This window comes from Lathamus discolor, chromosome 2, assembly GCF_037157495.1.
Source record: "Lathamus discolor isolate bLatDis1 chromosome 2, bLatDis1.hap1, whole genome shotgun sequence".
Taxonomy (NCBI): domain Eukaryota; kingdom Metazoa; phylum Chordata; class Aves; order Psittaciformes; family Psittacidae; genus Lathamus; species Lathamus discolor.
In genome coordinates, this window is record NC_088885.1 from 47551482 (window position 1) to 47564375 (window position 12894).

Sequence of the window (12894 nt, forward strand, 5' to 3'; positions counted from 1 at the left end):
GCTTTTCATTAAGGATCTCTATGTGCCCTTTTAAAGAAGAAAGTGCACGACCCCCTTGATTTTTGGAAATGAAGGTACAATATGCGTAATATCAATTTGAGATTGGTAAATTGGTAGATTGTTATTTAATGCCTTTTAGGGGGCCAGCTTCTCTACAGGACTAGGTGGGTTTCCAACAGCATATGAATAAACCACACAGTTCAGTTATTTTTGTGATATATACGCAACTCATGATTAGGGCTGATGGAATAGCATTTTAAGCATTTTATAAGCCTTTGTTTGTTTTGTGGTTCTTCCTTTTTTTTTTTTTTTTTTTTTTTCCTAGACAGGAACATTCGCTATAAATACCTGTTTTTATAAAACAATTTTAGGGGATTTTTCTCTTGGGTTGTCAGTATACTCAGACTATTCAGTTTTCCTATGTTTTGCATGTATTTGAAGTTTTGGTTCATTGTTTTAATTTCAAAATCACTTTATGTGCTTTTGTTTGGTTTTTTTTTTCCATAGAACAGAAATGATTTCCTGATGAACCCCAAGTACTACTCTTTCAGTAGGAATCAAATGTCATATTTAAAGGTATTTCCCACAAAAATCATCACTGATGCTCATTGCTGCATGAGACTTGGATCTGGTCCAAGTATTGTTCAGTGCTCTTCAAAGAAGTGGTAATGGGAAGAATTTTCTGTGAGGACAGCATTGCCACAAAAAGCAAGTGATCCTGCATTTCTGGAAATAGCTGTTAGTCAGATTTTCCAAAAACTCTGAGGTTAATTTTCGGTTAAACAGCTACAGGCTTAGTAGCTTACCTAAATAAGCTAATCCTGATGTTACAGAAATTGGACAGTAATACTCGGAAGAGAATCTTTCATCCTTAGCAGGATTTATGGTATGGAAATTGCTGAACACTTCATAGTGTGCTACTTTGTGACCTGGGGTTCAGACGTACAAAAGAATTACAAAGATATATGATAATACGGGACAATAGTTTAATTTCTGAGGTTGTCTGAGGAGCTATAAAGTTAATATCTCATCTCTTCTTCCAGCACCTACTAACCTGCAAGATCAGAAGGGTTCATGCAGTCCTAGAAAATAAGGAATTGCCTAACAGTTAGGGACATCATTCCCTACATTATTTCTATGGGGAGAATATGGCTTAAAGAGATAACATATGTGATAGATCATACACAGTTATAGTTCTTAGACTGGGCAATTAGGCAAGACCTGAGCTAAGCACAGAGCTCCCAGCACTTTCAGCTGCAAGGGTGACCTAGTTTTGTATCAGTGGACTGATTCAGCTCCTGGAATTCAATATTCTTTATGAACAGAATTCATGTAGAATTAGAAATATTTTGGCCCAGGATTCCAGCTTATATATGTATATCTGGATAGATCTACATAAAGGAAGCAGCAGTTTGAATCTGATTATTTATCTTCATCTCAGCACCTGGTGTTCTGAAACTGTGTTTAAGTTAATAAGTAATCCTTTGTGTGAAGTTTCACTCACAGATTTCAAGGTGTTTTGGATCCTAGCCAAATCAGTCATCCCTATAGAGAAAGGGAATTCAATTCTAGACTGCAGGGCTGGAGTCACCACCTTGAGAGCTTGTGCAAAAGCACAAATAAATTGATCTTTGTTTGGGCGTATGTTTGCCTAAACTTAACGCTACTGTGTTTTGAGCTAACATCATCAGCAATTTACTGCAGCTGCTCTAGCTTGACAGAAACCCAGTACTGTCACTGAGATTTTACAGTAGAGCTGTTCTAGAGATCTTAATGCTTCCCTGTATTGAAGTCCTTGTTATCTCTGTTAACTTTTATTTACCCCACATGTCATAATGCCCTAACATTAGGGTTAGGCTAACAGCGCAAAGGACATTTGGAGCCCACAATGTTCTTTTGTAGGCTTGCCTGGTAGCAACGTCAGGGCAAATCTTCAAAAAGCAATGTTCAAAAGAGAGGCTGTTAAAGAAGCCTGAGAAATGCAAATCCTATTTAAATAAGGAAATGATGTTCTTCAGTGATCTCAATAAGACCAGCTTGAGCAAGCCAGGAATGCAAATGAAATCAAAAGATGTGCAGTCTGGCTTGACTGGCAATAATACTGTATGTGTCGTGGAGAAACTGTAAATGATAATGAACCAGAATAGCTCAAAGTTTTGATGTGAAAGGGACCAGCAGGGTGTGATTTGGTTGAGGATACTATTGGCTCTGGACTGTGGAGATTATTTGGGAAATGACTTATCCTGCCAGAAAGGTTTGTGAGTACAAGAAAAGCAAAGTCGGAAATGAAAAAATCCCTGGCACTTATGCTTCTATAGCTACTGTATAAACAAGTCATTATACCATCATTTTTTGTTGTTGTTGTTGCAGGTTTTGTTGTTTTTCTTTTAAATATCTGTCTGTCTCATTCAGAATAGGCCTGATGCTGTATTTATCCAGGCTACAGGGCCAGATGCATGAATTCCAACTCCCTCATCAAGAGTGTATAAAGCACTGAATGAGAATGGGAGGAATCAATCAAATAATGTGGGCAGATCTGGAATTTATCCTAATTTGCTACATACCCTTGCCTAATTGGTGAAGAAAGCGTGGCAGAGGATCAATTGGTACAAGAGAGTACAAGTGAGATGGCTGAATATCTTTGAGGCAGTTTGCATTAATGCAAACATCAACAATTACAATTCCTACTGTTTATTATCTTTCATTGCTTATCTATTATAGTTGTACCCATTTCCGAACCAAAGACTTCATTGTGCTAGGCTGTTTACCAGTGGATAGGTATCAAAGCAGCAGTTCCTATCCAGACACTTGATTTCCTGTAACATACACTATACACAACATTTAAGCAAAATAGCTACTAATAGTTTTAATATACAAAGCTTAAAAGCTTATTTCACTTGTAATAGAAGTGTTGTTACATGCTATTATGTGGGCAAAATTATCAGTACAGTAATTGGAAAAGACAGCATATTAAGTCATATTTCACTACTCTGTAGCCATTTGTGATGATGTAATGTATTCAAGTATACTGGTCTAGTTTTGGGAGGGAAAAATTGTATTAGGAAAAGAATCTTGGTAGTTATGTTTTCATAATGTTTTGGTAGCTCTAATCAAATTAAAGCTTTTGTCGTTTCAGTATCATTCTTGCACAAACACTTTTGCAGTAAATGTGAAAGCTACTAAATATGTTTGCTTCTTTTGCCTAATTAAGAAGAAAGCAGGAAAAGAAAACCAACAAAAGTTAATGAGATGCATTAGAATTTCAAAGGCTCGGTCTGTATAGTTAAATAATAAGCGAAATAGTACATCACTTATGGCTATATCACTAATGGTTTTAAATTCTACTAGACTTCTAAACTAAAAAAAAAAAAAAAAAAAGTATTAAGGTCCTGGAAATGTGAATATCATTGACTGAGGATCTGTTCCATGTTTGTTGGCTTGATTGTGTACTCTAAACTGGAAGAATGCAGAAATATTCTGCACACTAATTTTAAAATACTTGGTGATAAGTATGCTACTTTTTAACATGGCACAATGCAGTTATGCCTGTTATGGAGGCATTCTGATTATTGTAAGTATCTTTAAAAAGATGTATATCGATTTATTCTTGCAGTAAATCCTAGATTTACTTAGATCTTCACAAGATCAATTGTACAGCTTTCCAAGAGGAATGAGTATTAAAGAGCTGATATCTCATAGAGTGCCTGCAAAGATTAGAATAGCTTACCAGTGTACATCAAAGATTTATCTACCTTAAGCTCCAACAAGAGAAGTAGGGTTGTTGGGTTTTTTTTTTCACACTTGCATATGCCATGCATGCATAAACGAGTAATGTTGAGCTGAGATGAAGGGGAGGTGAGGTATATCTGATGCCAGAAGAGACAAATATACAGATGAGTAAAAGCTATTTTGTAGCATCTAGATGCCATTCTCATAGTTCACAAATGTAGATGGAAGCGTTTCTGTCTTAATTCATTAATGTTTATTTGTCTATTCTTTATTTGACTGTCTTCCTCACCTTAAATGCAAAAATGACTACCTGATTAGGTGACATGCTCCTTCAGACTGAAAGAGAATATATTTTTGATAAATTAGTTTTATTATTTATTGCATTGTGCAGGGATTTACATTAAATTTGCAGCTTAAGTATATTTGAAGTGTTACCAAACACAACCATCTGTAAGGACATTTAATACAAAATTGCTAACAGATTAGTTCATGGATCACTGCTAAGCTCGAGTAACTGGGGGACTTTCTCACTTTGGGAGAAGAATGCTGCTTGTAATAACAGAAATACGCTGCTGACAGCAGAGTTGGGCCCTTCTGCATTTTCCTAACGATTTCTTCATCCCAAAGCTTTTCACCAACCCTATTATAAATGGGAAGATTCCAGCTGAGTCCACTGAGGTGGGGCTGAGTCCCAGAGAGGGCTCACTTCCAGGACACTTTCAGAGCTGAGCTCATCATCTGAGGAGGTACATTTTTGATAAAGACACCTGAATTACCCTCTTCTATGGAGGCTTTTTCTGTGCTCAGCTCTGAATCAAAGGCTTTCAAGAGCAGTCATTTTTCAAGCTAAGTTTGATATGATGTACTGTCAGTGCCATTGTCATTGTACTGAGAGACAACAGAAGTTTCTTCTAGGTCTCTCTATGGGGCAATTAGAAAAATCAAGTGTAAGTGAGCACTTGACCGGTTTTTCCTCAGTTTCTCTGCATCAGTTCTTCAGTAACCTCTTTTTGAAAACATATTGAGATCTATGGTGTGATTGATGCATATAAAAGGATTTTATTTACTGAATTTACCATGAACTCTTTCACGGTCCATGAATTCAAATACTGGGTTATGTTTTGGGCAGACAGTGTTTCTGTACTATAAAAACTCAAAAATATACTAAAGCCTACTACTGCATGTCTTATGGAAAAAAATGTCCTGTTGATAGCTGTATAACAGTAGGCAACAGCTACTGCTACAGTCTATTTTCAGATTTACAACATTGTTGTTAGGCATTAGGTTAATGGAAGTCATGATAGAGTGTCAGCCTGAGATTTGACACAGGACCTGACAAAGAAGATTCTTGGATACAGGCAGCATCGAAAAACAGGGTGACAGTGGAGGAGAAAGGACTATATTGTTTGCATTCATTTTAGAAATCATATTTTCATCCCTAGAAAAAGCTAATTTTGAAAAAGCAACCAAGCACAGCAGAAGACACAACCAGTCTCTTTACTATAACAAGTTTAATCAGGAAAAAAAAATCTTAATGCAATTATTTTATTCTAAGTAATTATAACCACTCTGTGTCAGCACTAGAATATTGATTGTTAGCAATGGCATGTATTACAGTATGCTTTTACACATCATACTGATTCCTTAGGATAGCTGGGCATGAATCAGTTTCTGGAAGAGTTATTTGCTCTCCATCTACCAGAAATGGAGGTTAGCAATGAGCTTAGACAAACACTGCTGAACTCATATCATGACTCTCAGTATAAGCGTCTTTCTCAAGGCTGTGGAAGAAGGCTGTCTTTGGATACACTTTGCTCTCATACAAAACTTCAGAATAAGGTCTGCACACATCATAGGACATATTTTGATGTTTTAATACACACAGTGACATTGAAACTTTGGAATTTGCCAGGCTGCCAGTGGCAAATTTCATCTATATAATAAAAATCTGATTTGATTTAAGTAAATGAATATTTTTGGCATTTCCCTCAATGCAGACTCTAAAAGATAGAAGGTACTGATGGCTAGTGATTGCTTAATGACAGCAACTGTTTGTGGCATCGCTGTTATAGCAAATTGTCTCTCATTAGGTGGCCCTGGCAACTGACAACATGTATAGTTTTAGCCCATCCATACTTGCTGAAGTAAGCTACATTATACTGAACTCCCTAAATCAAAGAAACCCTTTAAGCTATATGCTCTATTGTGTTTGTCTTTCCATACAAAGGAAATAGGTTGAGTTAGCCTCTTTAGCAAAAAATATTTTAATTTATTTCTCCCCTTTCAGATCAGTTTACCACAATATTTACCTTTTAAAACAAGATCTCCCATTTACTGATATTGATCATCATTTTAGATATTTCAGTTAGTGAAAGAAGACTGAATACTAAAAATCTGGAGCAAACTAAGCATCTGACCCAAAATTATGCAGACTATTGTAAAGTTTACTGTTAATGTAACATTTTGCTTGCGGAAAGTGGTTGCTGTTTTCTTTTGAAACATCAAGATTTATGTAACATTTTAAGGAAAAAAAAACAAACAAAAAACCCAATAATGTGTTTCCTTAAATGCTGCCTTCATCAAAATTGCAAAGAGAAGAAAATCATGATTCTTAAAAAAAAAAAAAAAAACAAACCTTAATAAAAGTTACAGAGTGGAGACAGTTTACGGCTTCCTGCCATTCCTAATGTAGAAGATCTACTTCACACACAGACTCATTTTTAAGTTAAACATACAGCTTTTAATAGGTGAACAGTTATCTTTACACAGTTATGGTTTTGCTGGTGGATTTTCCATTAGCAGTTTATGAGTGTGTCAAATATATTTACCTTAATTTATTGCTGAGTATTTCTGGCAAATGACTTCTCACATATAGGTGGGTCATGGGTATTTTTTTGCCAACATTCAATAGTGGAAATAAAAAAGGAGAGTTATGCTGCATTGTTTCCCTTGTTGAATGATGGGTCACAAGATATTGTCTGTGGTCTTTGGATAAGTAACTGTAACTGCTGGAATCATATGGTAACATTTATGAGCTGAAAACCAGCAGTTATTATGTGATATTTGCTTAAAAGCTATCAATTTACCTTTCCTTCCAGGAAAAACTGCATGCTAAAATATTTGTAGAGCACAAATATAAGGAATAAACTCAAATATAAAAGAAATACACTGATTATTTTAATGCCTCATGACAATGTAAGTACACAACTAACAGTAAGACATATCAACACCCCCTCCCAAAAACAACCCCAAAACCCAAGCGTACAGTATCTTTTTGATCTGAATATTAAAAGAAAAACCTCCAATTATACTGTGAGCTTTTTGAAGTTACTATATCAACCAAACCTAAAAAGTTATTTTCTTTTGTCAAAGACAGTATCATAGAAAGAGAAAGCAACTAAAACCCTGTGCTCAAACACCATACATTGTCTTTGTTATGCAGTCTGTGTCCAAGACCATCCAGCCTCAAGATCACAGCAATTAATGATACTGGCTTATTCCTGTGATTTCCTGCTGATAATTGTGGCACTCTCAAAAATAAATAATACCATTCAGCAGGATTTTAATTGAACTGGCTGCAATGCAGAGCTGGAAGAAATTCTCAAGGGAAGCAGGAAAGACGGCTCTAAGTAAAAGCACACAGAATAGTCCAGAAGCTCTTGCACCAAGTCTTTGCACAGCCATAATAAAACCCTTCTGTATAACAATACAACTGATCTTAGAGAAACCTTTTTTCCCATTACCTTTTTAGCAGCCTGTGTCTTTTTCACTTAGCAAGCCTTGTCTCTCCCCACTTCATTCCCTTCTCTTCATTCACCACCCCTCATGCCTCTCACTTGGCTTTCACTTTTCAGATTCACAGCAGCATTTGCAGATGTGCCCTGCACATATCAGATTGTGTTCATTATGGGAAATAACCTTCCAGCATTCTCCTGAGTGTGAATACAGAAATGCAGGAATTCATTGCAAAAAAAAAAAAAAGGAAAAACTCACGGGTGAAAAGAAAGTAATGTCCTTTTTTCCTGCCTTGTTTTATTGTTTGGTTTTTGTTTGTTGGTTTGTGGTTTGGTGTGGGTTTTTTTTTTTTTTTCATTTTTAGATAGAAATTGGACTGTGTAAGTATTTGAAAAAAAGTAACTTCAAACAAGAAAAATAAAGACGTTCTTAATAATTTTTCATTTAGTCTAACTTGACCTTTTTGAAAGAGGTTTATGCTACACGGGACATGAAAACAAATCCTGTTCAAATCAGGACCAAAAAACCCCAAACCCACCACATTAAAAATTCACTTTCAGCTATCACTAAGTCAGATGGTTTAGTCTTGCTATCTTGGCACCTTTCTGCTCGTTTATATTCTACACTCAAAACCCATTGTAATTGCTGGTATGTTTTTTCTTATTGGGGAGAATGTTCATTTGTAGCATCCTCACACAAAAGAGGAGCAAGGAGAATATTAGAGCATGAGCCTGCATGTCTGTACTGGAATCAGAGGCATATTGCAATGTTTTGATTATGTGTGTTTCATGGAGTACATTTGAAGCATTTCGGCAGGGAAATACTAATCATAATAATGACCCATAAATAACAGCAAGCATTAGGTTTTCCTTGTGGAAAAAGTTACCACGTGTAGCAAAGAGAGTATCTGATATACTTAGTGGCCTGGACTACCCCGTCTACTGATTTAAAGCAGAGTGAGAACCAAGTAGAAAGGTTTATATGCTGCTGCCATGTTGTTGTCATAACTGTAGATCTGAATTTTGCTCTGGTCAGGGAAAAGGTACAAGATGCACAATTACTCGTTACCCATTCACCTCTGGAGTGTTTGAAGTTTCTTCTCTCAGCTATCCATGCCCTGCTAACCACTCCTGTCTACGCTAGACATGATGGAACATCTTTCTTGAGTATGTATCACTTAAATCCAAGAAAAAGCAGACAGCTGAGCTTAGACCTTCATATATTTTATGCACAGATAAGATATGAACAAGTATAACTGAGAGATAGACTACATACAGATTTGCAGAGTTCTGTTTAAAAAAATAGAGAGGCCTACAGGGACATGCTTTTGTTCTGTCAAAAGTGCTTTTTTCTTCAGTTTGAATGTAGCTGTAATCAAGTGATACTTGGACAGATGAGAATATGAGCTTTCTGCATAATGTCCTGCACTAGTTTGCCTAAATAAGTTGATATTTCAAATTAAACCTGTAGGACTGTGAATATAGACAAGCCCCAAAACTGATGTTAAAGCCAAGTAAACAGAAATGCTGAAATGTTCCAGTATCCAGATTAAAATTAGTTATACCATTTACACCTGCCAATTTAAGAAAACAAATTAAACTGATATAATTTCAGTTTAAATCAGAATGAGAGTTTCCACACATGGTTTTACAGTGAATTAATTAAAGGTCTGTCTACATGGAAATTTGACCAGAATAGCTTTCTGTTAAGAATGTGTCTCTTTGTAGATACTCTTATTCCAGAAATGCCTGTTTGGTTTTGGTTTTCCCTTGTTTGGTTTAATGCACTCTTAAATAAGGAAACCTGTGCTTCAAGTTATTTGTAAATACCTTATTTAAAATATATATATATATATAAAAATATTCCCAAGTAGACAAAACCCTTAATGCATTTAAAACCACACTGTCAGTTAATTCAGGGTGTAAGCCAATTCCTGGGGTGTTTTTTAGCTTCCATATCTTTCTATCTGTTTTCCATATCCAGACTTTGAACATGGAAAAATATTTCAATTGTGATTCAAAATCCTTTCACAGAGAGGAAAGTGTAATTTGTCATGCTGGGCTGGCTAATTTACTGTGTATGTAAGCTCTACTTATCACTTTGAATAACACTGATAAGTTTAATTCCAGACCACATGAATGAGGCAGTATTTTTCTCTTTCCAGTTCAGTTGAGCAATACTGTAATGTCACAAGTGTGCTGAACTTGTAAGGCAAACGGCAGGGCATCACAAGGTCTAGGAAATTCCAGCCAAAAACTTAGAGACACTCCTTTGGCAAGAAATATTCTTGTAGTAAATTCCACATATACTTTTGGAAGCTTTTTAGATACAAGTAGTCATAAGGAATTTCTAGCTGAATGTGAGGATTTTGAATAGCTGAGGCTGATGACAAATCAACTGTGATGGAATGTCAAATTAAAGATGATAGTCAGAAATGATAGGCTGATATCAAGAACCACCTCCTCAGATGATAAATTTTCACCAAGCTCAGTGTTCTGTTTTTGACAGCAGCTAGTAGGGAATGCCCACAGAAAAGCATAGGAATGAGGCAAACATGGTTTGCCAAGAGTACGTCTTGAGAGTATGTTAGTATTCCTGTAACATCCAGCAGCTTACGTTTTAGGGGCTTCCTGAACCAGAAATGATTTCTTAGCACTAAATTGCCTTTATTGGATTTCTATTACACAAATGTGTCTCTCTGAACCCATGTCAACCTTCAGCATTCGTAACCTGCAGGAAGGAGTGCTACATTTTTAGTAAACTTTATATGATAAACCACTGTCTTTGTTTTGAACCTGTCATCACCTAGTTCACCCAGTTCTTTTGTTAAAAAAGATCTTTGTCCTAATCCCTCATGGCTGCAGTATGTAGCCATCCAAAATCAGCTTATTGGTTTAGATCTACTCAGTTTAGGGTAAAATTCAAAATAGCATCATAGCCATCAATTTATCTTCATAACTTTACGAGAGAGATCTGGGAAAAAAAAAAAAAAACACTTAGCTGTATGAATACCACATTTATTTGGGTTTTCTGGCAAAAACATTCCCCAGTGAGTTAAGTATTTATTTCTCTGCCTGAAGTACAGGCACTATGACTTGGCTGATTTTGTAAGTGCTTGTTTAGCAGAAGCTATCATCTTTTCTGAGGTCACGAAAGCGTCAAGACCTCTCTCTTCTCCCCACCTTCAGAAACACAATATGCAAAGACAAATTGCTGCATTTCATAAACGAAAGAAGAAAGTCCCAGTCCAGAGATGGTAGAATGCTCTAGCAAGGAAGTATTCCGGGATGCAGGTCTCTTCATGGTCCAGTTACCCTCTGGGCTCCACATTGCCTAATAGAAAGCAGTAAATCCTCTTATAGCTGTTGTCTGGACTGTGTTGGCCTGTTCCTTCTGTGCCTTAAATGAGATACAGACTGTGAACTTTTCCATGGGACATTTTGTCTGAGGTAGCAGGGACAAGACCAGCCAGCATATGTATTTGAGCTGTTTGAGCAAGAAAAGGAGCAAGATTAAAATAGCCTATGTTGATACATGTGGTCTCAGATTGCTTGCCACTCTGAACATGCCATTTCAGTCACTGGGCTGGCTTTTTTGTTGTTTTTAAGTTAGTTTCCAGCCAGTGAGCTTATCTGCCTCATCCTGCAGCCAAACAATCATGATTGGTAACACAAAAGAGGGAGGAAAAATTAGAGAGGACAAAATGGAGGTAGAGGGAAGGCCCCTGATGGATTCCATCCTGCCTGGGTCACAACGATCTTATGGTCATTTTACTGTTTTGAAAGCATATCCTAAAACTGTGTGAATCTCTCAGCATTTAGGCATGCATTTTAACTAGCTTCTGGCCTTGGGTTAAAGACTTTAAAAGCTAGAGAAGCCACTATACTCCAGGAAATATCAGTCCAGATGTTATTTTCATTCATTGCTAAAAAGTTGTGTCTATTTTTCTAGCCCAGACATTTCTGACTTCAGCTTCCAAAAGTGAAATCTCATTGCACCTATTTTTGTTCGGCTAAGAACCAGCTGTAGCTTAGCATCCTTTGCTTTGTAGTGGTGTCAATAATCAACTTGGCAGCTCTTGGATAAATGATTAGCAAACTCCTTAAACTCCTGAGTCTTTCATGATAAGATCAGCTTTGTGGAATCAGTAGCATGTTTGTAGCTCCTTTCTGAACCACCTCCGTTTACATCATTTTTTCTGCCATATGGACATAGCACATTGCATTGCAATATCTTCATGGGGGGGGGGGGGGGAATCAATGTCACCTGCCTATTTGATATTCTGTCTTTATGCATGCATCAAAGCTGTTTTACCCTGTTAGCTACAGCATCACACAGAGAGCTCATGTTAGGCTGCTTTGCCACCACAACAGTTTTGAGTATTCCAGCATTTCAAGTACTGCCTGCCAGTTTGCATTCATGACCTACCCACTTCTTTTCACAAGGGTGCATCTTTTCATTCATTTCAGATGGAAACAACTGCTCAAGGAATTACCAAATTTGTTCATAGAAATTAATCATTCTCATTACTTACTATACCACTCATTCCTGTCATCTGTAAATCTTACTAAAAACTATACTCTCTCAAGACTACAGATAAGGATATTGTATAGCATTTGGTCAAGAACAGATTGCACTGGGACTAGCTTCATAGTATGATGATTCATTATTACATTTTTTTGAGGTCTGTCAATTAAGTAAGATTTAATTAGAGAAAGTTTTTAATTAGAGCTGAATGGGAAATGATTTTTCCATATTGCAAGATCTTCAGTATTTCATGTTTTTTCTCCTTTCCTGTTATGATCAAGATGCTGAAATCTCAAATCTGGAGGGATGGGAGTGAGGGGGAAAGAAGAAAAAGAAAGGAAGGAAGGAAGGAGGGAAGGAAGGAAGGAAGGAAGGAAGGAAGGAAGGAAGGAAGGAAGGGAGGGAGGGAGGGAGGCAGGGAGGGAGGGAGGAAGGAAGGAAGGAAGGAAGGAGAAGGAAGGAAGGAAGGAAAAGGAAGGAAGCAAGGAAGGAAGGAAAAGGAAGGGAGGAAGGGAGGAAAGGAGGAAGGGACGGAGGGACAGAAGGAGGGAGGGAGGGAAGGAGGGAGGAGGAAAAGAAAAGAAAGAGAAAACTGGGTGAATAAAAGTCTTCTAGTTCCAAAGTTTAGGTAGTTTTTATACTTACAAGGATTTTTATTGTAAAATTATTTCCCTTACATTTCTGAGCAACAATCAAAATGCCTGCAAAACAGAATCTTCCACTGAAAGATAGTGAAATACAGGAAAAAACAGAGAAAACATCAAAGCTTAAAAATAACTAATCAAAAGAATCTGTCCCCTGAACAAAGGTTGTAGTTTTAGCAAGCTGACACTTACCAAACTGAGTTAGTTTTAATCCATTTAAGAGAACTTCACTGATTTTTGTATAGTGATAATTTTGTTA

The 12894-nt window shown here is 36.8% G+C and overlaps 1 long non-coding RNA gene across 1 annotated transcript in view; it reads right to left on the minus strand.

The window, feature by feature from the left end:
- LOC136009195 (uncharacterized) overlaps positions 1 to 12894 on the minus strand; it is a 34732-nt gene that overhangs the window by 21618 nt on the left and 220 nt on the right. The window lies entirely within an intron of this gene.